The sequence below is a fragment of the Melanostigma gelatinosum genome (assembly GCF_949748355.1).
Source record: "Melanostigma gelatinosum genome assembly, chromosome: 1".
Taxonomy (NCBI): Eukaryota; Metazoa; Chordata; class Actinopteri; order Perciformes; family Zoarcidae; genus Melanostigma; species Melanostigma gelatinosum.
In genome coordinates this window covers 26076159-26101415 of record NC_136634.1, presented here as the reverse complement: position 1 = coordinate 26101415, position 25257 = coordinate 26076159, and the positions used below count along the sequence as shown (strand labels likewise).

General features: G+C 43.2%; 1 protein-coding gene across 11 annotated transcripts in view; it reads left to right on the top strand.

Moving 5' to 3' along the window:
* Positions 1 to 3806: 3806 nt before the first annotated feature.
* Positions 3807 to 25257, top strand: part of LOC306781278 (F-actin-monooxygenase mical2b-like) — a 102714-nt gene continuing 81263 nt past the window's right edge. For 10 of the 11 annotated variants that reach the window (XM_079274052.1, XM_079274044.1, XM_079274049.1 and 7 more), the window contains exon 1: positions 3807 to 3993. The gene's annotated coding sequence lies outside the window, so the exon portion shown is untranslated. The remainder of the gene's footprint in view (positions 3994 to 25257) is intronic. The other variant, XM_079274047.1, reaches the window with a different exon arrangement.

The window sequence follows — 25257 nt, the reverse complement described above, 5'->3', positions numbered from 1 at the left end:
CTCCCTGTACACCAACAGCTGCACCTCCAGTCACCAGTCCATCAAGCTCCTGAAGTTCGCGGATGACACCACCCTCATTGGACTCATCTCTGGTGGGGATGAGTGGGAGACTGGTGGGAGACTGACCATCTGGTGACCTGGTGCAGGTTGAACAACCTAGAGCTCAATGCTCTAAAGACAGTGGAGATGGTTGTGGATTTCAGGAAGAACGTAGCCCCACCAGCCCCTATCACTGTGTGTGGCTCCCCCGTCGACGTGGTGGAGTCCTTCCGCTTCCTGGGCTCCATCATATCCCAGGACCTCAAGTGGGAGCTGAACATCAGCTCCATCACCAAGAAGGCTCAGCAGAGGATGTACTTCTTGAGGCAGCTGAAGAAATTAAACCTGCCAAAGACAATGTTGGTGCATTTCTACACAGCCATCATCGAGTCCATCCTCTGCTCCTCCATCACGGTCTGGTACGCTGCAGCCACTGCCAAGGACAAGGGCAGACTGCAGCGCGTCATTCGCTCTGCCGAGAAGGTGATTGGCTGCAATCTGCCGTCCCTCGAGGACTTGTTCTCTTCAAGAACCCTGAAGCGAGCAAGAAGGATTGTAGCTGACCCCTCTCAAGCTGGACATAAACTGTTTGTGCCCCTTCCATCTGGTAGGAGGCTGAGGTCCATCAGGACCAAGACCTCACGACACATGAACAGTTTCTTCCCGTCGGCAGTCGGGCTCATTAACAGAGCCCGGGACCCCCACTGACTCTGTCATCCCCAGGACAATTTCCCACCGGTCACTCCCCCGCACATCCCTTCTATCTCACTGGACACTTTCACACTACACAGCTTGTGCACTCGACTTCACTTTATTTTATATTTCACTTTATCTTATATTTTCTGTAAATTTAATTTGTTCTACTTTACATTGTTGCTCGTTGTTGATTGTTGTTAAATGTTACGCACCTCCCGTCATGGCAAATTCCTTGTATGTTCAACATACGATGGCAATAAACGGTTTCTGATTCTGATTCTGACCTATCCATGTTTATAAGACCTGACTCTCAGTGAGGAGCTCTTGGATGTAGCTGCATGCACAGGACGACGACAGGGAGGAACATTAGTGATGCAGAGAGGTGACACAAATAGCTTTGAACAAAGTTAATGTAATAACTTGTGTTTGATGATTTGTCTTTGATATTTTCTTTAATAGTTTGATCTTTGATCGAGTAATGTGGGTTTATTAACCCTAAATATATTATAATAACAGAAATGTGTTTAAATATCATTTTACATTTATATAACTGCATGTACAATATTTTTACACTTCAATAAACAATAATCAAATGCAGAGACAGTTATTTACCAATATGTTAGGAGTGGTTACATTTACACCGTCTTACATTTACAACCGGCCCTTTGAGGGAAACCGTGATGCTGATGTGGCCCAGAGTGAAAATGAGTTTGAGACCCCTGAAAGCAGGGGTCTCAAACTCCCGGCCCGCGGTCCGAATACGGCCCGCCGCGTCATTTTATGTGGCCTGCGAATCCGCCAGCACAAAAAAAAAAGAAAAAAAAAGATATATCTTTTTTTCTTTTCTTTTTTTTAAAATTTAGACTTGATAATAAAAATATCCCCATAGTCGAAATTATGAGCTAGAAAGTCGAAGTTATGAGATATAAAGTCATAACTATGATAGAAAGTCATAATTCCGAGATAGAAAGTCAAAACTATGATAGAAAGACATAATGATGAGATACTTAAACATAGAAGCAGCTCTTTGGCTGGTTACTGTACATTTGAAATGGAAATGTATTGTGAGTACATTGAAGACTACTTTAAACGTGGCTTTAAAAACACATGAAATACTTCATGTCGGATTGTGCAAACGCACCCTTGAAAGGATTTTAAGCTTTGAACAAAGTTATTGTAATAACTTGTGTTTGATATTTGTCTTTGCTATTTTCTTTAATAGTTTGATCTTTGATAGAGTAATGTGGGTTTCTTAACCCTAAATTAAAAGGATTTAAGTTATAATAACAGAAATGTGCTAAAATATATGTTTACATTTATAGAACTACATGTACAATATTTTTACACTTGAATAAACAATAATCAAATGCAGAGACAGTTATTTCCCAATATGTTAGGAGTAGTTACATTTACACAGTCTTACATTTACAACCGGCCCTTTGAGGCGACCGTGATGCTGATGTAGCCCTGAAGATGAGTTTGAGACCCCTGCCTGAAAGGGTTAAAAATGGAACAAAAAATAAACATGAAATCAGAAGATATTTATTTATTCATCAAATATTTGATTTTGTCATTGAAGCTGTTTTGACAAAAACGAGGAAATAGATTATATGAAGTTACCTCTGATCTTGTGAGGAAAGAGCCTGAAGACTTTAATATCAGGGAGTACAAAGTGTAAAATAAATACACACAATTATACATCATATTTCTTGTCGTTTTCATGGTAACGTGATATGTTGCAGCAAAGTGCTGTCCCATTCCTATTTACACCATCTCAAGCCCTCACAGTCTCTCACACTCACCCACTTACCAGGTGACGTCAGTAAGTCCTTGAGGGTTCAGGGTTTGAGGGTTTAGGGGGGACATTGGGATTTGGCCTCTATTTATTTACGTTTCCACATGTGTCTTCTTCAGGGGGAGCAAGAACACTTCTTCTTCGTCTTTGGGGTTTTATGGCATCAATTACATGGCATTGCTGCCACCTCCTGGATCTAGATCAATACTGTGCTATCTGCATACTACAACCTTTTTTATGAATTAAATCAGTGTTATCTTCACACTAGTGTAAAGTCCTGATTTCATACAGACTTTCTTTTTTAAACCCTGGTATAAAAATGGTACTGACACATTCTGTGTCTGCTTTTCTGTGACTTGAATTCTGACCGAAAAAAAATCATTTGACAGTCAGAATTCACACAAATTTTAACCTTCAGGTCTTTTTTTTTAGGGGCAATGGAAGCGCAGCTTTTTCAAATTCTGGCACCGGCTGTGTCAAGAATGTGTCAAAGCAGTACCGGACATGGAGCAAATTTACTTTCAAAATAAAAGTTTAAATTGAAAAAGTATACCTCCATTGGCCCAACGTAAAGGTGTGACTACTTCCATCAAACATAATATTTTTTATAAATTATAGTTGAAGTAGACTATTTGGAGGAGCTTTATTTACACAAGGTCTTCCGAATCACACACTAATAAGAAAATAATGTATTTATAGCACTAATTAAAATTACTACATGCAGAAATGCACCAAAATTATGTTTCTATGGTATTGTGTTTCAATTTATTTTGCAACATTTTTGATGGAGTACATCACAACTGTGTGAGAATTTAAGCATGCATTGAAAATGACCCAACAAGCATTGCTAAATTTAATTGAATGCATTGTTTCATGCATATATTTATGTTTTTAAGTGTGCCGCATCGGTTTTGAAACATCTTGCGCTTTCTGACAAGCTGAACAATGAAATATTTATATTGTTACTATTAGCATTAAATACCTACATTTACTGCATGGGGAAGAAATGCTATCATGTTTCAGCCTTTCGGTAATATTCCCCAGCTAGTTGCCAAAATTATTTATTATTTTTTGGCAGCCCTGATATAGTGTAAGACACGGACCATAGACTGTGTGACTAGACTTCAAAACATGACTTATTTGTTCTACTGCACCACTACCTCGTCATTACTGAGAGGTTTATTCTAAAAGAAACACTAACCGGAAGTGTACTCCCGATGCTGCAGGCGGACTTGACGCTAGTCTACAACACGTGGAGGACACACGGCGGCTGTCATGTGAGGAACAGGTCGCTGAAGTGAACCGCAGCACCGACATTAATGCGGCAACAGACCTGTGAGGATAGTTTTGGGGACTTCCACTAGCGACATATTGAGGATAAAACCCGGAGAACTGCTGCTCATTTTCTCTTCCATAGACGCTCCGCTGTGAGTAGCTGACAGACGCACTTTACTTCCGCGAGCGTGAGTATACGATTGAGCGCTTATCGGGAATGTTGAAATGGTTCATATCTGACATTCGGCTCACACTGCCAGGGAAATTATTCATTTTGTTCCGTCTGTGCGCGGTGCTAGCTCGTGGCTAATTGTTATAGGGAATTTTCAGGTGCCGTTGAATTATTAATCCCGCGGCTGTAACTTTATAGACGGTGGAGGTGCAAACAGGTGACGTGCGCGAGGCCCCGAACGAAGGTTTAGTGGTCAATTGGGTCACAGAATCAATTGTAATCTGTGATGGAAATGAGACAAACCGATATGCACCTGCTCCGATTTACTGCAATCAATGCAATGAATAGTTGGATTTAAGATACTTTGCTGTCGGATAGATTTCATACTGTAATCCACTGATAAAAAGATTAACATAAATTTAGCTTGATTGAACTGCATTATTTATATATATATATATAATTAAAGGCGAGGGGCTGCTAATAATTCCATCCCACAATGGACACAAATTGCTTAAAGGGGATGTTTACTCAAACAAGCTGGAACTTTTAGCGGAAAGGAGGACATCAAAGAGGAGATGAAGTTGCCGAAGAGCCCAGGTTTCACAGTGGACAGGCCCATTTATTTGTCCACCAGCTTGAGCAGAACAATCTTGTGTCTCAAGGTGACTTTGTCCCTCAGGAGTTTCCCAGTGAGCTTGTATAGTTTTGTATGTGATACAAGTGTGTGTGTCCCCTCATCTTCCATGTTAATTCCCGCGTGCAGCAGGTGGCTTCGCGTCCACAGATACCTGAAACCTGGTCGGGTGAGACTCCAGTCAGATAGAAATTGGGCACCCACCGGTCACACACACACAGTGAGCGTGGGTCCTTTCACGTGGATTATGGATTTGAGGAGAATAAGCATCAGGAAGAGCAATTGTTGCAAGTGCCTTATATTTGCTGAATCTGAGCTGACCAAGAAGCAGCTTGGTCAGCATAAGGGGCTAACGGGTCAGAGGTCTAAATTGTATTTCTTTTTACCCGCTTTCCAGCAGTGATCTGGAACAGTATTTTTGTGATCTCAAATGAAAGAAAAAGTACCTTAATGTAGATGCTTCCCCTAAAGCAGGGGTCTCAAACTCCCGGCCCGCTACGTCATTTTATGTGGCCCGCGAATCCGCCAGCAGAAAAAAACAAACAAAAGTTTAAATTTCTTTTATTTATATATATATATATATATATATATATATATATATATATATATATATATATATATATATATATATATATTTTTTTAAAGTTAGACTTGATAATAAAAATATCCCCATCGTCGAAATTATGAGATAGAAAGTCGAAGTTATGAGATAGAAAGTCATAACTATGATAGAAAGTCATAATTCTAGATAGAAAGTCAAAATTCTGAGATTGAAAGTCAAAATTATGAGATTGAAAGTCAAAATTATGAGATACTTAAACAGTCATAGAAGCAGCTCTTTGGCTGGTTACTGTACATTTAACATGGAAATGTATTGTGAGTACATTGAAGACTACTTTAAACTGTGAATGCAGACAGTTATGTAACAATATGTTACGAGTAGTGACATTTACAACCGGCCCTTTGTGGGCGACCATGATGCTGATGTGGCCCGGAGTGAAAATGAGTTTGAGACCCCTGCCCTAAAGCCTACACAGGGAAGGCTTTGTGAGTGAATCATGGAGTTAGGTACGAAGTGCTGAGGTCACAGGTGCTAATAGGAACCGTAATCCTGTCTGCAAACCTGCAGTGCACTGTACAGGAAGTTGATTCGAGTGCTTGTTTGTCTATATCATCTCGATTTTTGTTTGTGGCCTCCATAGAGACTCCTTTTTGTGTCCCCAAATCACAACTGAACTGAATATGTAGGATTTGCCTTTTTCCGTTTATGCTTTGAACTCCACGTCCTACTGCTCTGCAGCCAAACCTCAAGATGTTAATCTCTGACCATTTCAGCTTGGCGTTTCCTACTTATCCGTACCATGATGCCAGTGGGAGGAGAGAAAAAAAAATAGCTGTTACACAAGCCGTAACTTCCTGGAATGACTTATAAGGGGGTGTCGCCGCATATCGGCCTAGGGAGGGGGAGAAGCTGCAAGACAAAAATACACCAGGGAGCCAAAGTGTCACTGACTGACCAGTTTGCTGCTGTCCGATCAGAAAGGCCAAGTTGAGCGCCACTATGTCAGGGTTTGTCCAGAAGATCGGGTTGGGAACCAAACATTTGAGTTGTAGGGTGATTTGTGTGTGTGTGTGTGTGTGTGGGTTAATGCCTGATTCAACAACCAACTATGCTGTAGGGAAAAGTTGCTATTCCAGCATCGGCAACGACTGCCTGCACTGCAAAGCATCCCACAAAAAAAGGAAGACAGACTTTGGTGGCGAAGCATTTCAGAGATGGAGAGAAAATGTAATGCTAATAGTTTAGCCTTCTGCTAACCGTACCCAAACGCTCGAGGCTTTGGCTAGACACTTAAAGCTTCATTTGAAAAATTATATTTTCCCAAGCCCTTGCTTAAACCTTCTTCCAACCATCTCCTGTGTTCTGCGAGGTTAGATTAGTGTCTTGCTGAGGCAGAAAGGTCTCAAACAATGTAAATAAAGTTTTCCCCGATTTGTGTGTTTGGAAAATGCCATTTTAGTGTTCAAGGGTTGTGAAAAATCCGTTCAATATTTACTTTGCTGACTGGGGCAAAAGAACGGGTCACGAACTTGTGTTCACATTTACATCTCCTATTAGAGACTCGGGACCTGCCGCTAGTCTCCTAAAGGGGCGGGGCAGTGGCGAAGCCCACGTGACACCGATAAAAGAAACTGACCCTCAGTGGGCCGTCTCCTTTCTGAACAGTCTCTGGTATTTCTCATGTAGCAACCTCCGGTTCTGACGAGTGAAGGCAATGTGGAAGTGTCTTAAAACTTGCATTCTCTCTTCTGTCCAGCAGGGGACGTCTCCTCCGGTTGCAAAAAGAAGTCCGATTGTATAGAAGTCTATGAGAAAATGACTTCACTTGATTTATTACCTCAGTAAACATGAGTTCATGGTCTCAATCTCTGGTTTCAAGTCTTCTTCAATACAGCATGATGTTCATTTAGTAAATTATGGTCAATTTAGAGTCAAATAGACCATAAAGCAGGGTATGCTTTAGGGCAGGGCTACTGTGACAGAGTCTCTACATCACTCCTCCACATTCCAAATATGGTCACTTCCGTTAACTGGTTGCAAAAAGCCAAGATGGCTTCGGCTGTAATCCAAGATGGCGACGGTCAAATCGCAGAACTCAAGGTTCATAATGGCAGTACACAAACCAATGGGTGACGTCACAATGACTACGTCCACTTCTTATATACAGTCTATGGTATTTCTTCATTGAAATAAGAGCAAAGATTGGAGTTGTACCAATGGCCGAAGTAGGTGTTGAAGTTACACCATTGGTCGATCGGAGGTTCCCTATTGGCCGCGGATCTTACAAATCTCAGTTCGATGCATATGTCATAAGAGTAGCGTGACTCCTTGCAGGAATAACAATAAGTGCGCCGGGAGTGTGTGGTCGTGTGAAATGGAGTTTTTGTACAATTGTATCAACAAAATGTTACCATTATAAATAAGGATTTATTATTATTCATTAGGTGTATGGTTGGCTGCTCAATTCAAAACACCCTTGAATTGAATGTAATTGTCCAATCATCCAATTGCTGTGCCATGTGGACACACTGTGGGATGTAACGCCACAACAACTGCTTGCATATTGTAATCCAGGCCCCAAATCTCTACAATGTGTGGTGTTAATATCGTGAGGATTAAGGGTTTGTTTCATGGGTTCACATGCACCAATTAAAGCCCATTTCATTACAAGCAAGCATATGGTCTTGTATTGTTCAAGCCAAGCTACTGCAAGCTGTGTCATAAGAGTAAGTGAGGCCCGGCTCGTGTTCTCAGTCATAAACAGTGGCGGGCCGTCAGGGCCTGCAAGGTCTCTGCTGGCCTAAACAGAATCACAAAGCTATATCTATTTTATAATTTAATACTTTTTCTGAAATACACTACATGTATAATAATTTATAAAATTATTTTATTTTGTCATTGCACAGCTACTGTCTTCCTCAGTTGCTCTGCTTCCAGTGCAGCTTGTTTTAAGTAGAGCTTTTATCCAATCAGATCTCACCTCTGTGTCTCTAGGTAAGAACAGAGCCAGAGGCCTGCAGACTCTCACCTGCAGCCAGTGCAGATTAAAGTAAATGGGGACGATATTGTTGATTGTCAGTGTTCAACCAATCAGATCTTTAGTTTGACATGTTGGGCGTATTCTTTGACTGTCAGAGCCTGCGCGCCGGCCTATAATGACGTCAGCATTACATGCCGCTCAGTGTCCACGTGTAGCTTTCCCGCGAGTTGCAGAGTGTGCGGTGATTGGTCAGTGGGCGAGCACATGACTATCGCGAAACGAAACTTAATAGCCAGTAGAGGCTGATGGGTAGTGAATCACATCACGTGATGCAGCTCAGCCAATCAAATATGAGCATTCTGACCGAGTGAGTTACACCATGACAGAGGGTGCTGAGAGGAGGAAAGACATTGCAGAGCAGTACGTTCAACGTTCAAGTTGTGAAAGTAAAATCCTATGATAATCTCTTTGGGTCGCGGCTTGTCATTAAGGAATGGCAGTCGATCCCACAGCCAGACCAGCTGAGAACATGATATTTTCCTGAATTTAGGCTTTTGCATTTTCTAAATGCTCGAGCGTTATTCAAACGACTCGTACTGAACGGTTTAATACAAAGACGTACATAGACGTACATAGACTGAGTAACTATTAAGCTTATTCATATCTATAAGCTAATTTACATGTGTAGTCCCTGATATGTAGTTATCCCCTAAAATCCAAGTTCAAGACTTGTATATACGGTACAGTAGATTAATGGGGGAGGGGAATATGGAAATTCCAATTGGATAACACAAGTCATTGAAGCTTTTTGTTTCACATGTATTAAGTGTGTGGAACAATGCAAAATCTATTTAACTCTATGTGGAATGTTGCCGTTTTGTTATTTCAGTAAGACGCAAACTACGTCACAAAACATCGCCGTGTTTGGTATCCCAGCATGCCCAAAATCTTCATCTTTGCAAAGAAATCATCGATTTTCTTTCATTGCTTATGGATTTTTCACAAAAGGAGCCCAAACACACACTGTCCAAAGTCGCCATAACCGCTGCAAGTCGGATCTTGCAGCATTTTGACGGAAAAGACACATTACAGACCTGAGAATGTGCTAGCAGATGTTACCATGGAGCTACTGGCTTCAGAAAACGCTAGTACTTATAGTACAAACCTTATCTTCTTCTATAAGCTGTCAACCAACGTATAACCTTGCGTAACTGAGCTACCTGCATACCCACTGCTCTGTTTCTGTAACCTACAGGTTTTCTGACACTTTTGATGCATATAGTCAGTGGTTCAGAAGCTACAGTCATTAGGGCCCGAGCACCGACGTAGTCGGAGCGGAGGACCTATTGAAACCGTAATGTTTATTATTATTATTAGGGCCCGAGCACCGACGTAGTCGGAGCGGAGGACCTATTGAATTTCGAATGTTTATTAGGGCCCGAGCACCGACGTAGTCGGAGCGGAGGACCTATTGAATTTCGAATGTTTATTATTAGGGCCCGAGCACCGACGTAGTCGGAGCGGAGGACCTATTGAAACCGTAATGTTTATTAGGGCCCGAGCACCGACGTAGTCGGAGCGGAGGACCTATTGAATTTCGAATGTTTATTATTCTTATTATTATTATTATTATTATTATTTTATGTGTTTCGTCGCAAAAAGGAGGTGCTTGGGATATTGGGAATGTTGTGAAATTTGGCAAGCAAGCCAGAATTTGCGAAAATTGCAGTCTGCTTGGGGTGTCCAGCTGCAGTATGAAATATTGGCTCGCTAGCGCCCCCTATTGAGTAGCCCCGACATCAGGATTCACCCAGCTGTATGAAAGTTGGTAGTTATGTGGAACGTGATGAGACGCACCAAAAATCCTCTTGGCCGTTTTCTCTAAACCAAACAGGAAGTCGGCCATTTTTGCGTTTATGACGTTTTTTGACCGTTTCAAGGCGTCATACTTTAACGAACTCCTCCCAGAGATTTGACCCGATTGACTTCAGATTCGGCGAGTCTGCTCTTGAGACCTTGACAGTGAAAAGTTACTCAAAGATCAAAAAGTTATCGAACTATGTGGCCGTGGCGTGGCGTCAAAGAAACACCATTCGCCACGAAACAGGAAGTTGTTGTAACTTGGCCGTACATTGTCGAATCTGCTCCAAATCTCTCATATGTCATAAGATCCTGACCCGGAACACATCTATATGATAATTTAGAATCATAGTGATAGCGCCACCTAGTGGCAACCGGAAGTTGTACGCTGCGTACTTTGACATCCTGCTCCTCACAGATTAATCAGATCCCTCTCAAATGTTGTCAAACAAGCCTTAAGACCTTGATAATGCTTCATTGTGAAGATTGTAAGAAGTTACTGAAGGGCGGCGACGTGGCGGCTCGGCGAATTTCGATCCTTCGCCATGAACGAATAAACTGATGTAACTCGACTCCACATCATCAGATCTTTACCAGATTTCACGTGTTTGATTAGACTCCAGGCCTGAAGACATCTGCAGGCCAATTTTGAATCATAGTCATAGCGCCACCTACTGCTAACAGGAAGTTAAAGTCTTTATACTTTGGCTTGTTTCTCTTAGTAGGTAAATCAAATCAATATCAAATTTGTTCCACACAAATACAAGAAGTTCATAATACCAGATCATGAAGCTTTTGATGTTTCGTCGAACGCCGTTGCCGTGGCGATGCAGTCTTCGCCGTGAACAACGAAGTTCATTTTGAGAGGCTAAAAATGCTCGAAACATAAGCAAACTTGGCATACACATTTAAAGCACAAAATGTAGTTGTATAATATGATTTTATTGGTTCAGAGTGGCAAATCGGCTCAATAGCGCCCCCTACAAAATTTCAGCGAAGCAGCCCTTGCAGTACGTTTCACCTAGATGTATGAAATTTGGTAGGAACATGTATCACATATGGACTTAAATAAAAGTATATTGGGGCCATGCTCTGAACCTGCATGCAGTGTCTGACGGTCACGGAACTGAATGACAGCATCAACCAGAGTCCTCGCGCCGTCCGACGGTCGCGGACGTTCTCGCCGCGCAGGCCGGAGTCCCGCCGGCACCCCGACGTGCATGCACCCCGACGTGCATATTGCGAGGGCCCGCCCATCGCTGCTCGCAGCTTTAATTAGGGCCCGAGCACCGACGTAGTCGGAGCGGAGGACCTATTGAATTTCGAATGTTTATTATTATTATTATTATTATTATTATTTTTAGTGTTTCGTCGCAAAAAGGAGGTGCTTGGGATATTGGGAAGTCTGTGAAATTTTTCATGCAAGCCAGAATTTGCGAAAATTGCAGTCTGATTGGGGTGTCCAGCTACGGTATGAAATATTGGCTCGCTAGCGCCCCCTATTGAGTAGCCCCAACATCAGGATTCACCCAGCTGTATGAAATTTGGTCGGTATGTGGAACGTGATGAGACGCACAAAAAATCCTCTTGGCCGTTTTGTCTAAACCAAACAGGAAGTCGGCCATTTTTGCTTTTATGACGTTTTTTGACCGTTTCAAGGCGTCATACTTTAACGAACTCCTCCCAGAGATTTGACCCGATTGACTTCAGATTCGGCTAGTCTGCTCTTGAGACCTTGGCAGTGAAAAGTTACTCAAAGATCAAAAAGTTATCGAACGATGTGGCCGTGGCGTGGCGTCAAAGAAACACCATTCGCCACGAAACAGGAAGTTGTTGTAACTCGGCCGTACATTGTCGAATCTGCTCCAAATCTCTCATATGTCATAACATCCTGACCCGGAACACATCTATATGATAATTTAGAATCATAGTGATAGCGCCACCTAGTGGCAACCGGAAGTTGTACGCTGTGTACTTTGACATCCTGCTCCTCACAGATTAATCAGATCCCTCTCAAATGTTGTCAAACAAGCCTTAAGACCTTGATAATGCTTCGTTGTGAAGATTGTAAGAAGTTACTGAAGGGCGGCGACGTGGCGGCTCGGCGAATTTCAATCCTTCGCCATGAACGAATAAACTGATGTAACTCGACTCCACATCATCAGATCTTTACCAGATTTCACGTGTTTGATTAGACTCCAGGCCTGAAGACATCTGCAGGCCAATTTTGAATCATAGTCATAGCGCCACCTACTGGTAACAGGAAGTTAAAGTCTTTATACTTTGGCTTGTTTCTCTTAGTAGGTAAATCAAATCAATATCAAATTTCTTCCACACAAATACAAGAAGTTCATAATGCCAGATCACGAAGCTTTTGATGTTACGTCGAACGCCGTTGCCGTGGCGATGCAGTCTTCGCCGTTAACAACGAAGGTCATTTTGAGAGGCTAAAAATGCTCGAAACATAAGCAAACTTGGCATACACATTTAAAGACCAAAATGTAGTTGTATAATATGATTTTATTGGTTCAGAGTGGCAAATCGGCTCAATAGCGCCCCCTACAAAATTTCAACGAAGCAGCCCTCGCAGTACGTTTGACCTAGATGTATGAAATGTGGTAGGAACATGTATCGCATATGGACTTCAATAAAAGTCTCTTGGGGCTATGCTCTAAACCCAACCGGAAGTCAGCCATTTTGCATTTTTTATGAATTTCTCATGTCGTTTTTGTCATTTCCAGGCGCTGCACTTTAACGAACTCCTCCTAGGGAATTCATCAGATCAACTTCAAATTTGGTCGGTACAGTCTAAAGACCTTTGTGATGAAAAGTTACTCAAAGCTTGTTGTTTCGTGAAAAGCTGTTGCCGTGGCGACGGAATTTCGATCCTTCGCCATAAACGAATAAACTGATGTAACTCGACTCCACATCATCAGATCTTTACCAGATTTCACGTGTTTGATTAGACTCCAGGCCTGAAGACATATGCAGGCCAATTTTGAATCATAGTCATAGCGCCACCTACTGGTAACAGGAAGTTAAAGTCTTGATACTTTGGCTTGTTTCTCTTAGTAGGTAAATCAAATCAATATCAAATTTGTTCCACACAAATAGTTCATAATGCCAGATCATGAAGCTTTTGATGTTTCGTCGAACGCCATTGCCGTGGCGATGCAGTCTTCGCCGTTAACAACGAAGGTCATTTTGAGAGGCTAAAAATGCTCGAAACATAAGCAAACTTGGCATACACATTTAAAGCCCAAAATGTAGTTGTATAATATGATGTTATTGGTTCAGAGTGGCAAATCGGCTCAATAGCGCCCCCTACAAAATTTCAACGAAGCAGCCCTCGCAGTACGTTTCACCTAGATGTATGAAATTTGGTAGGAACATGTATCACATATGGACTTAAATAAAAGTATATTGGGGCCATGCTCTGAACCTGCATGCAGTGTCTGACGGTCACGGAACTGAATGACAGCATCAACCAGAGTCCTCGCGCCGTCCGACGGTCGCGGACGTTCTCGGCCGCGCAGGCCGGAGTCCCGCCGCCACCCCGACGTGCATGCACCCCGATGTGCATATTGCGAGGGCCCGCCCATCGCTGCTCGCAGCTTTAATTATTATTATTCTTCTTCCGCTTTCATGGCAAAAAGGAGGTGCTTGGGATATTGGGAAGTCTGTGAAATTTGGCACGCAAGCCAGAATTTGCGAAAATTGCAGTCTGATTGGGGTGTCCAGCTGCGGTATGAAATATTGGCTCGCTAGCGCCCCCTATTGAGTAGCCCCAACATCAGGATTCACCCAGCTGTATGAAATTTGGTAGGTATGTGGAACGTGATGAGACGCACAAAAAATCCTCTTGGCCGTTTTCTCTAAACCAAACAGGAAGTCGGCCATTTTTGCTTTTATGACGTTTTTTGACCGTTTCAAGGCGTCATACTTTAACGAACTCCTCCCAGAGATTTGACCCGATTGACTTCAGATTCGGCTAGTCTGCTCTTGAGACCTTGGCAGTGAAAAGTTACTCAAAGATCAAAAAGTTATCGAACTATGTGGCCGTGGCGTGGCGTCAAAGAAACACCATTCGACACGAAACAGGAAGTTGTTGTAACTCGGCCGTACATTGTCGAATCTGCTCAAAATCTCTCATATGTCATAACATCCTGACCCGGAACACATCTATATGATAATTTAGAATCAAACTGATAGCGCCACCTAGTGGCAACCGGAAGTTGTAGGCTGCGTACTTTGACATCCTGCTCCTCACAGATTAATCAGATCCCTCTCAAATGTTGTCAAACAAGCCTTAGGACCTTGATAATGCTTCGTTGTGAAGATTGTAAGAAGTTACTGAAGGGCGGCGACGTGGCGGCTCGGCGAATTTCGATCCTTCGCCATGAACGAATAAACTGATGTATCTCGACTCCACATCATCAGATCTTTCCCAGATTTCACGTGTTTGATTAGACTCCAGGCCTGAAGACATCTGCAGGCCAATTTTGAATCATAGTCATAGCGCCACCTACTGGTAACAGGAAGTTAAAGTCTTGATACTTTGGCTTGTTTCTCTCAGTAGGTAAATCAAATCAATATCAAATTTGATCCACACAAATACAAGAAGTTCATAATGCCAGATCATGAAGTTTTTGATGTTTCGTCGAACGCCGTTGCCGTGGCGATGCAGTCTTCGCCGTTAAAAACGAAGGTCATTTTGACAGGCTAAACATGCACGAAACATAAGCAAACTTGGCAAGTAGATTACAAGGCCGAAATGTAGTTAGGGAATATGATTTTATTGGTTCAGAGTGGCAAATCGGCTCAATAGCGCCCCCTACAAAATTTCGACGAAGCAGCCCTCGCAGTACGTTTGACCTAGATGTATGAAATGTGGTAGGAACATGTATCGCATATGGACTTCAATAAAAGTCTCTTGGGGCTATGCTCTAAACCCAACCGGAAGTCAGCCATTTTGCATTTTTTATGAATTTCTCATGTCGTTTTTGTCATTTCCAGGCGCTGCACTTTAACGAACTCCTCCTAGGGAATTCATCAGATCAACTTCAAATTTGGTCGGTACAGTCTAAAGACCTTTGTGATGAAAAGTTACTCAAAGCTTGTTGTTTCGTGAAAAGCTGTTGCCGTGGCGACGGAATTTCGATCCTTCGCCATGAACGAATAAACTGATGTAACTCGACTCCACATCATCAGATCTTTACCAGATTTCACGTGTTTGATTAGACTCCAGGCCTGAAGACATATGCAGGCCAATTTTGAATCATAGTCATAGCGCCACCTACTGGTAACAGGAAGTTAAAGTCTTGATACTTTGGCTTGTTTCTCTTAGTAGGTAAATCAAATCAATATCAAATTTGTTCCACACAAATAGTTCATAATGCCAGATGATGAAGCTTTTGATGTGTCGTCGAACGCCGTTGCCGTGGCGATGCAGTCTTCGCCGTTAACAACGAAGGTCATTTTGAGAGGCTAAAAATGCTCGAAACATAAGCAAACTTGGCATACACATTTAAAGCCCAAAATGTAGTTGTATAATATGATTTTATTGGTTCAGAGTGGCAAATCGGCTCAATAGCGCCCCCTACAAAATTTCAACGAAGCAGCCCTCGCAGTACGTTTCACCTAGATGTATGAAATTTGGTAGGAACATGTATCACATATGGACTTAAATAAAAGTATATTGGGGCCATGCTCTGAACCTGCATGCAGTGTCTGACGGTCACGGAACTGAATGGCAGCATCAACCAGAGTCCTCGCGCCGTCCGACGGTCGCGGACGTTCTCGGCCGCGCAGGCCGGAGTCCCGCCGGCACTCCGACGTGCATGCACCCCGACGTGCATATAGCGAGGGCCCGCTCATCGCTGCTCGCAGCTTTAATTCTTCTTATTTTATGTGTTTCGTCGCAAAAAGGAGGTGCTTGGGATATTGGGAATGTTGTGAAATTTGGCACGCAAGCCAGAATTTGCGAAAATTGCAGTCTGATTGGGGTGTCCAGCTGCGGTATGAAATATTGGCTCGCTAGCGCCCCCTATTGAGTAGCCCCAACATCAGGATTCACCCAGCTGTATGAAATTTGGTCGGTATGTGGAACGTGATGAGACGCACAAAAAATCCTCTTGGCCGTTTTCTCTAAACCAAACAGGAAGTCGGCCATTTTTGCTTTTATGACGTTTTTTGACCGTTTCACGGCGTCATACTTTAACGAACTCCTCCCAGAGATTTGACCCGATTGACTTCAGATTCGGCTAGTCTGCTCTTGAGACCTTGGCAGTGAAAAGTTACTCAAAGATCAAAAAGTTATCGAACTATGTGGCCGTGGCGTGGCGTCAAAGAAACACCATTCGCCACGAAACAGGAAGTTGTTGTAACTCGGCCGTACATTGTCGAATCTGCTCAAAGTCTCTCATATGTCATAACATCCTGACCCGGAACACATCTATATGATAATTTTGAATCAAACTGATAGCGCCACCTAGTGGCAACCGGAAGTTGTACGCTGCGTACTTTGACATCCTGCTCCTAACAGATTAATCAGATCCCTCTCAAATGTTGTCATACAAGCCTTAAGACCTTGATAATGCTTCATTGTGAAAATTGTAAGAAGTTACTGAAGGGCAGCGACGTGGCGGCTCGGCGAATTTCGATCCTTCGCCATGAACGAATAAACTGATGTATCTCGACTCCACATCATCAGATCTTTACCAGATTTCACATGCTTGATTAGACTCCAGGCCTGAAGACATCTGCAGGCCAATTTCGAATCATAGTCATAGCGCCACCTACTGGTAACAGGAAGTTAAAGTCTTTATACTTTGGCTTGTTTCTCTTAGTAGGTAAATCAAATCAATATCAAATTTGTTCCACACAAATACAAGAAGTTCATAATGCCAGATCATGAAGCTTTTGATGTTTCGTCGAACGCCGTTGCCGTGGCGATGCAGTCTTCGCCGTGAACAACGAAGGTCATTTTGAGAGGCTAAAAATGCTCGAAACATAAGCAAACTTGGCAAGTAGATTACAAGGCCGAAATGTAGTTATAGAATATGATTTTATTGGTTCAGAGTGGCAAATCGGCTTAATAGCGCCCCCTACAAAATTTCGACGAAGCAGCCCTCGCAGTACGTTTGACCTAGATGTATGAAATGTGGTAGGAACATGTATCGCATATGGACTTCAATAAAAGTCTCTTGGGGCTATGCTCTAAACCCAACCGGAAGTCAGCCATTTTGCATTTTTTATGAATTTCTCATGTCGTTTTTGTCATTTCCAGGCGCTGCACTTTAACGAACTCCTCCTAGGGAATTCATCAGATCAACTTCAAATTTGGTCGGTACAGTCTAAAGACCTTTGTGATGAAAAGTTACTCAAAGCTTGTTGTTTCGTGAAAAGCTGTTGCCGTGGCGACGGAATTTCGATCCTTCGCCATGAACGAATAAACTGATGTAACTCGACTCCACATCATCAGATCTTTACCAGATTTCACGTGTTTGATTAGACTCCAGGCCTGAAGACATATGCAGGCCAATTTTGAATCATAGTCATAGCGCCACCTACTGGTAACAGGAAGTTAAAGTCTTGATACTGTGGCTTGTTTCTCTTAGTAGGTAAATCAAATCAATATCAAATTTGTTCCACACAAATAGTTCATAATGCCAGATGATGAAGCTTTTGATGTGTCGTCGAACGCCGTTGCCGTGGCGATGCAGTCTTCGCCATTAACAACGAAGGTCATTTTGAGAGGCTAAAAATGCTCGAAACATAAGCAAACTTGGCATACACATTTAAAGCCCAAAATGTAGTTGTATAATATGATTTTATTGGTTCAGAGTGGCAAATCGGCTCAATAGCGCCCCCTACAAAATTTCAACGAAGCAGCCCTCGCAGTACGTTTCACCTAGATGTATGAAATTTGGTAGGAACATGTATCACATATGGACTTAAATAAAAGTATATTGGGGCCATGCTCTGAACCTGCATGCAGTGTCTGACGGTCACGGAACTGAATGGCAGCATCAACCAGAGTCCTCGCGCCGTCCGACGGTCGCGGACGTTCTCGGCCGCGCAGGCCGGAGTCCCGCCGGCACTCCGACGTGCATGCACCCCGACGTGCATATAGCGAGGGCCCGCTCATCGCTGCTCGCAGCTTTAATTATTATTCTTATTATTATTTTACCAGTTTGATGGCAAAAAGGAGGTGCTTGGGATATTGGGAAGTCTGTGAAATTTGGCACGCAAGCCAGAATTTGCGAAAATTGCAGTCTGATTGGGGTGTCCAGCTGCGGTATGAAATATTGGCTCGCTAGCGCCCCCTATTGAGTAGCCCCAACATCAGGATTCACCCAGCTGTATGAAATTTGGTAGGTATGTGGAACGTGATGAGACGCACAAAAAATCCTCTTGGCCGTTTTCTCTAAACCAAACAGGAAGTCGGCCATTTCTGCTTTTATGACGTTTTTTGACCGTTTCAAGGCGTCATACTTTAACGAACTCCTCCCAGAGATTTGACCCGATTGACTTCAGATTCGGCTAGTCTGCTCTTGAGACCTTGGCAGTGAAAAGTTACTCAAAGATCAAAAAGTTATCGAACTATGTGGCCGTGGCGTGGCGTCAAAGAAACACCATTCGCCACGAAACAGGAAGTTGTTGTAACTTGGCCGTACATTGTCGAATCTGCTCCAAATCTCTCATATGTCATAACATCCTGACCCGGAACACATCTATATGATAATTTAGAATCATAGTGATAGCGCCACCTAGTGGCAACCGGAAGTTGTAGGCTGCGTACTTTGACATCCTGCTCCTCACAGATTAATCAGATCCCTCTCAAATGTTGTGAGAGAAGTCGTAAGACCTTGATAATGCTTCGTTGTGAAGATTGTAAGAAGTTACTGAAGGGCGGCGACGTGGCGGCTCGGCGAATTTCGATCCTTCGCCATGAACGAATAAACTGATGTATCTCGACTCCACATCATCAGATCTTTACCAGATTTCACATGCTTGATTAGACTCCAGGCCTGACGACATCTGCAGGCCAATTTCGAATCATAGTCATAGCGCCACCTACTGGTAACAGGAAGTTAAAGTCTTTATACTTTGGCTTGTTTCTCTTAGTAGGTAAATCAAATCAATATCAAATTTGTTCCACACAAATAGAAGAAGTTCATAATGCCAGATCATGAAGCTTTTGATGTTTCGTCGAACGCCGTTGCCGTGGCGATGCAGTCTTCGCCTTTAACAACGAAGGTCATTTTGAGAGGCTAAAAATGCTCGAAACATAAGCAAACTTGGCAAGTAGATTCCAAGGCCGAAATGTAGTTACGGAATATGATTTTATTGGTTCAGAGTGGCAAATCGGCTCAATAGCGCCCCCTACAAAATTTCGACGAAGCAGCCCTCGCAGTACGTTTGACCTAGATGTATGAAATGTGGTAGGAACATGTATCGCATATGGACTTCAATAAAAGTCTCTTGGGGCTATGCTCTAAACCCAACCGGAAGTCAGCCATTTTGCATTTTTTATGAATTTCTCATGTCGTTTTTGTAATTTCCAGCCGCTGCACTTTAACGAACTCCTCCTAGGGAATTCATCAGATCAACTTCAAATTTGGTCGGTACAGTCTAAAGACCTTTGTGATGAAAAGTTACTCAAAGCTTGTTGTTTCGTGAAAAGCTGTTGCCGTGGCGACGGAATTTCGATCCTTCGCCATAAATGAATAAACTGATGTAACTCGACTCCACATCATCAGATCTTTACCAGATTTCACGTGTTTGATTAGACTCCAGGCCTGAAGACATATGCAGGCCAATTTTGAATCATAGTCATAGCGCCACCTACTGGTAACAGGAAGTTAAAGTCTTGATACTTTGGCTTGTTTCTCTTAGTAGGTAAATCAAATCAATATCAAATTTGTTCCACACAAATACTTCATAATGCCAGATCATGAAGCTTTTGATGTTTCGTTGAACGCCGTTGCCGTGGCGATGCAGTCTTCGCCGTTAACAACGAAGGTCATTTTGAGAGGCTAAAAATGCTCGAAACATAAGCAAACTTGGCATACACATTTAAAGCCCAAAATGTAGTTGTATAATATGATTTTATTGGTTCAGAGTGGCAAATCGGCTCAATAGCGCCCCCTACAAAATTTCAACGAAGCAGCCCTCGCAGTACGTTTCACCTAGATGTATGAAATTTGGTAGGAACATGTATCACATATGGACTTAAATAAAAGTATATTGGGGCCATGCTCTGAACCTGCATGCAGTGTCTGACGGTCACGGAACTGAATGACAGCATCAACCAGAGTCCTCGCGCCGTCCGACGGTCGCGGACGTTCTCGGCCGCGCAGGCCGGAGTCCCGCCGCCACCCCGACGTGCATGCACCCCGACGTGCATATTGCGAGGGCCCGCCCATCGCTGCTCGCAGCTTTAATTAGGGCCCGAGCACCGACGTAGTCGGAGCGGAGGACCTATTGAATTTCGAATGTTTATTAGGGCCCGAGCACCGACGTAGTCGGAGCGGAGGACCTATTGAATTTCGAATGTTTATTATTATTAGGGCCCGAGCACCGACGTAGTCGGAGCGGAGGACCTATTGAATTTCGAATGTTTATTATTCTTCTTATTATTATTATTATTATTTTTAGTGTTTCGTCGCAAAAAGGAGGTGCTTGGGATATTGGGACGTTTGTGAAATTTGGCACGCAAGCCAGAATTTGCGAAAATTGCAGTCTGATTGGGGTGTCCAGCTGCGGTATGAAATATTGGCTCGCTAGCGCCCCCTATTGAGTAGCCCCAACATCAGGTTTCACCCAGCTGTATGAAAGTTGGTAGTTATGTGGAACGTGATGAGACGCACCAAAAATCCTCTTGGAAGTTTTCTCAAAACCAAACAGGAAGTCGGCCATTTTTACTTTTATGACGGTTTTTGACCGTTTCAAGGCGTCATACTTTAACGAACTCCTCCCAGAGATTTGACCCGATTGACTTCAGATTCGGCGAGTCTGCTCTTGAGACCTTGGCAGTGAAAAGTTACTCAAAGATCAAAAAGTTATCGAACTATGTGGCCGTGGCGTGGCGTCAAAGAAACACCATTCGCCACGAAACAGGAAGTTGTTGTAACTCGGCCGTACATTGTCGAATCTGCTCCAAATCTCTCATATGTCATAACATCCTGACCCGGAACACATCTATATGATAATTTAGAATCATAGTGATAGCGCCACCTAGTGGCAACCGGAAGTTGTACGCTGCGTACTTTGACATCCTGCTCCTCACAGATTAATTAGATCCCTCTCAAATGTTGTCAAACACGCCTTAAGACCTTGATAATGCTTCGTTGTGAAGATTGTAAGAAGTTACTGAAGGGCGGCGACGTGGCGGCTCGGCGAATTCCGATCCTTCGCCATGAACGAATAAACTGATGTAACTCGACTCCACATCATCAGATCTTTGCCAGATTTCACGTGTTTGATTAGACTCCAGGCCTGAAGACATATGCAGGCCAATTTTGAATCATAGTCATAGCGCCACCTACTGGTAACAGGAAGTTAAAGTCTTTATACTTTGGCTTGTTTCTCTTAGTAGGTAAATCAAATCAATATCAAATTTCTTCCACACAAATACAAGAAGTTCATAATGCCAGATCATGAAGCTTTTGATGTTTCGTCGAACGCCGTTGCCGTGGCGATGCAGTCTTCGCCGTTAACAACGAAGGTCATTTTGAGAGGCTAAAAATGCTCGAAACATAAGCAAACTTGGCAAGTAGATTACAAGGCCGAAATGTAGTTACAGAATCTGATTTTATTGGTTCAGAGTGCCAAATCGGCTCAATAGCGCCCCCTACAAAATTTCGACGAAGCAGCCCTCGCAGTACGTTTGACCTAGATGTATGAAATGTGGTAGGAACATGTATCGCATATGGACTTCAATAAAAGTCTCTTGGGGCTATGCTCTAAACCCAACCGGAAGTCAGCCATTTTGCATTTGTTATGAATTTCTCATGTCGTTTTTGTCATTTCCAGGCGCTGCACTTTAACAAACTCCTCCTAGGGAATTCATCAGATCAACTTCAAATTTGGTCGGTACAGTCTAAAGACCTTTGTGATGAAAAGTTACTCAAAGTTTGTTGTTTCGTGAAAAGCTGTTGCCGTGGCGACGGAATTTCGATCCTTCGCCATGAACGAATAAACTGATGTAACTCGACTCCACATCATCAGATCTTTACCAGATTTCACGTGTTTGATTAGACTCCAGGCCTGAAGACATATGCAGGCCAATTTTAATCATAGTCATAGCGCCACCTACTGGTAACAGGAAGTTAAAGTCTTGATACTTTGGCTTGTTTCTCTTAGTAGGTAAATCAAATCAATATCAAATTTGTTCCACACAAATAGTTCATAATGCCAGATCATGAAGCTTTGATGTTTCGTCGAACGCTGTTGCCGTGGCGATGCAGTCTTCGCCGTTAACAACGAAGGTCATTTTGGGAGGCTAAAAATGCTCGAAACATAAGCAAACTTGGCATACACATTTAAACGCCAAAATGTAGTTGTATAATATGATTTTATTGGTTCAGAGTGGCAAATCGGCTCAATAGCGCCCCCTACAAAATTTCAACGAAGCAGCCCTCGCAGTACGTTTCACCTAGATGTATGAAATTTGGTAGGAACATGTATCACATATGGACTTAAATAAAAGTATATTGGGGCCATGCTCTGAACCTGCATGCAGTGTCTGACGGTCACGGAACTGAATGGCAGCATCAACCAGAGTCCTCGCGCCGTCCGACGGTCGCGGACGTTCTCGGCCGCGCAGGCCGGAGTCCCGCCGCCACCCCGACGTGCATGCACCCCGACGTGCATATTGCGAGGGCCCGCCCATCGCTGCTCGCAGCTTTAATTATTATTATTATTCTTATTATTCTTATTCTTATTTTTAGTGTTTCGTCGCAAAAAGGAGGTGCTTGGGATATTGGGAAGTCTGTGAAATTTGGCACGCAAGCCAGAATTTGCGAAAATTGCAGTCTGATTGGGGTGTCCAGCTGCGGTATGAAATATTGGCTCGCTAGCGCCCCCTATTGAGTAGCCCCGACATCAGGTTTCACCCAGCTGTATGAAAGTTGGTAGTTATGTGGAACGTGATGAGACGCACAAAAAATCCTCTTGGAAGTTTTCTCTAAACCAAACAGGAAGTCGGCCATTTTTGCTTTTATGACGTTTTTTGACCGTTTCAAGGCGTCATACTTTAACGAACTCCTCCCAGAGATTTGACCCGATTGACTTCAGATTCGGCTAGTCTGCTCTTGAGACCTTGGCAGTGAAAAGTTACTCAAAGATCAAAAAGTTATCGAACTATGTGGCCGTGGCGTGGCGTCAAAGAAACACCATTCGCCACGAAACAGGAAGTTGTTGTAACTCGGCCGTACATTGTCGAATCTGCTCCAAATCTCTCATATGTCATAACATCCTGACCCGGAACACATCTATATGATAATTTAGAATCATAGTGATAGCGCCACCTAGTGGCAACCGGAAGTTGTACGCTGCGTACTTTGACATCCTGCTCCTCACAGATTAATCAGATCCCTCTCAAATATTGTCAAACAAGCCTTAAGACCTTGATAATGCTTCGTTGTGAAGATTGTAAGAAGTTACTGAAGGGCGGCGACGTGGCGGCTCGGCGAATTTCGATCCTTCGCCATGAACGAATAAACTGATGTATCTCGACTCCACATCATCAGATCTTTACCAGATTTCACATGCTTGATTAGACTCCAGGCCTGAAGACATCTGCAGGCCAATTTCGAATCATAGTCATAGCGCCACCTACTGGTAACAGGAAGTTAAAGTCTTTATACTTTGGCTTGTTTCTCTTAGTAGGTAAATCAAATCAATATCAAATTTGTTCCACACAAATACAAGAAGTTCATAATGCCAGATCATGAAGCTTTTGATGTTTCGTCGAACGCCGTTGCCGTGGCGATGCAGTCTTCGCCGTGAACAACGAAGGTCATTTTGAGAGGCTAAAAATGCTCGAAACATAAGCAAACTTGGAAAGTAGATTACAAGGCCGAAATGTAGTTATGGAATATGATTTTATTGGTTCAGAGTGGCAAATCGGCTCAATAGCGCCCCCTACAAAATTTCGACGAAGCAGCCCTCGCAGTACGTTTCACCTAGATGTATGAAATGTGGTAGGAACATGTATCGCATATGGACTTCAATAAAAGTCTCTTGGGGCTATGCTCTAAACCCAACCGGAAGTCAGCCATTTTGCATTTTTTATGAATTACTCATGTCGTTTTTGTCATTTCCAGGCGCTGCACTTTAACGAACTCCTCCTAGGGAATTCATCAGATCAACTTCAAATTTGGTCGGTACAGTCTAAAGACCTTTGTGATGAAAAGTTACTCAAAGTTTGTTGTTTCGTGAAAAGCTGTTGCCGTGGCGACGCATCCTTCGCCGTTAACAACGAAGGTCATTTTGAGAGGCTAAAAATGCTCGAAACATAACCAAACTTGGCAAGTAGATTACAAGGCCGAAATGTAGTTATGGAATATGATTTTATTGGTTCAGAGTGGCAAATCGGCTCAATAGCGCCCCCTACAAAATTTCAACGAAGCAGCCCTCGCAGTACGTTTCACCTAGATGTATGAAATTTGGTAGGAACATGTATCACATATGGACTTAAATAAAAGTCTCTTGGGGCCATGCTCTGAACCTGCATGCAGTGTCTGACGGTCACGGAACTGAATGACAGCATCAACCAGAGTCCTCGCGCCGTCCGACGGTCGCTGACGTTCTCGGCCGCGCAGGCCGGAGTCCCGCCGGCACCCCGACGTGCATGCACCCCGACGTGCATATTGCGAGGGCCCGCTCATCGCTGCTCGCAGCTTTAATTAGGGCCCGAGCACCGACGTAGTCGGAGCGGAGGACCTATTGAATTTCGAATGTTTATTATTAGGGCCCGAGCACCGACGTAGTCGGAGCGGAGGACCTATTGAAACCGCTATGTTTATTATTATTATTATTATTCTTATTATTTTATGTGTTTCGTCGCAAAAAGGAGGTGCTTGGGATATTGGGAAGTTTGTGAAATTTGGCATGCAAGCCAGAATTTGCGAAAATTGCAGTCTGATTGGGGTGTCCAGCTGCGGTATGAAATATTGCCTCGCTAGCGCCCCCTATTGAGTAGCCCCGACATCAGGTTTCACCCAGCTGTATGAAA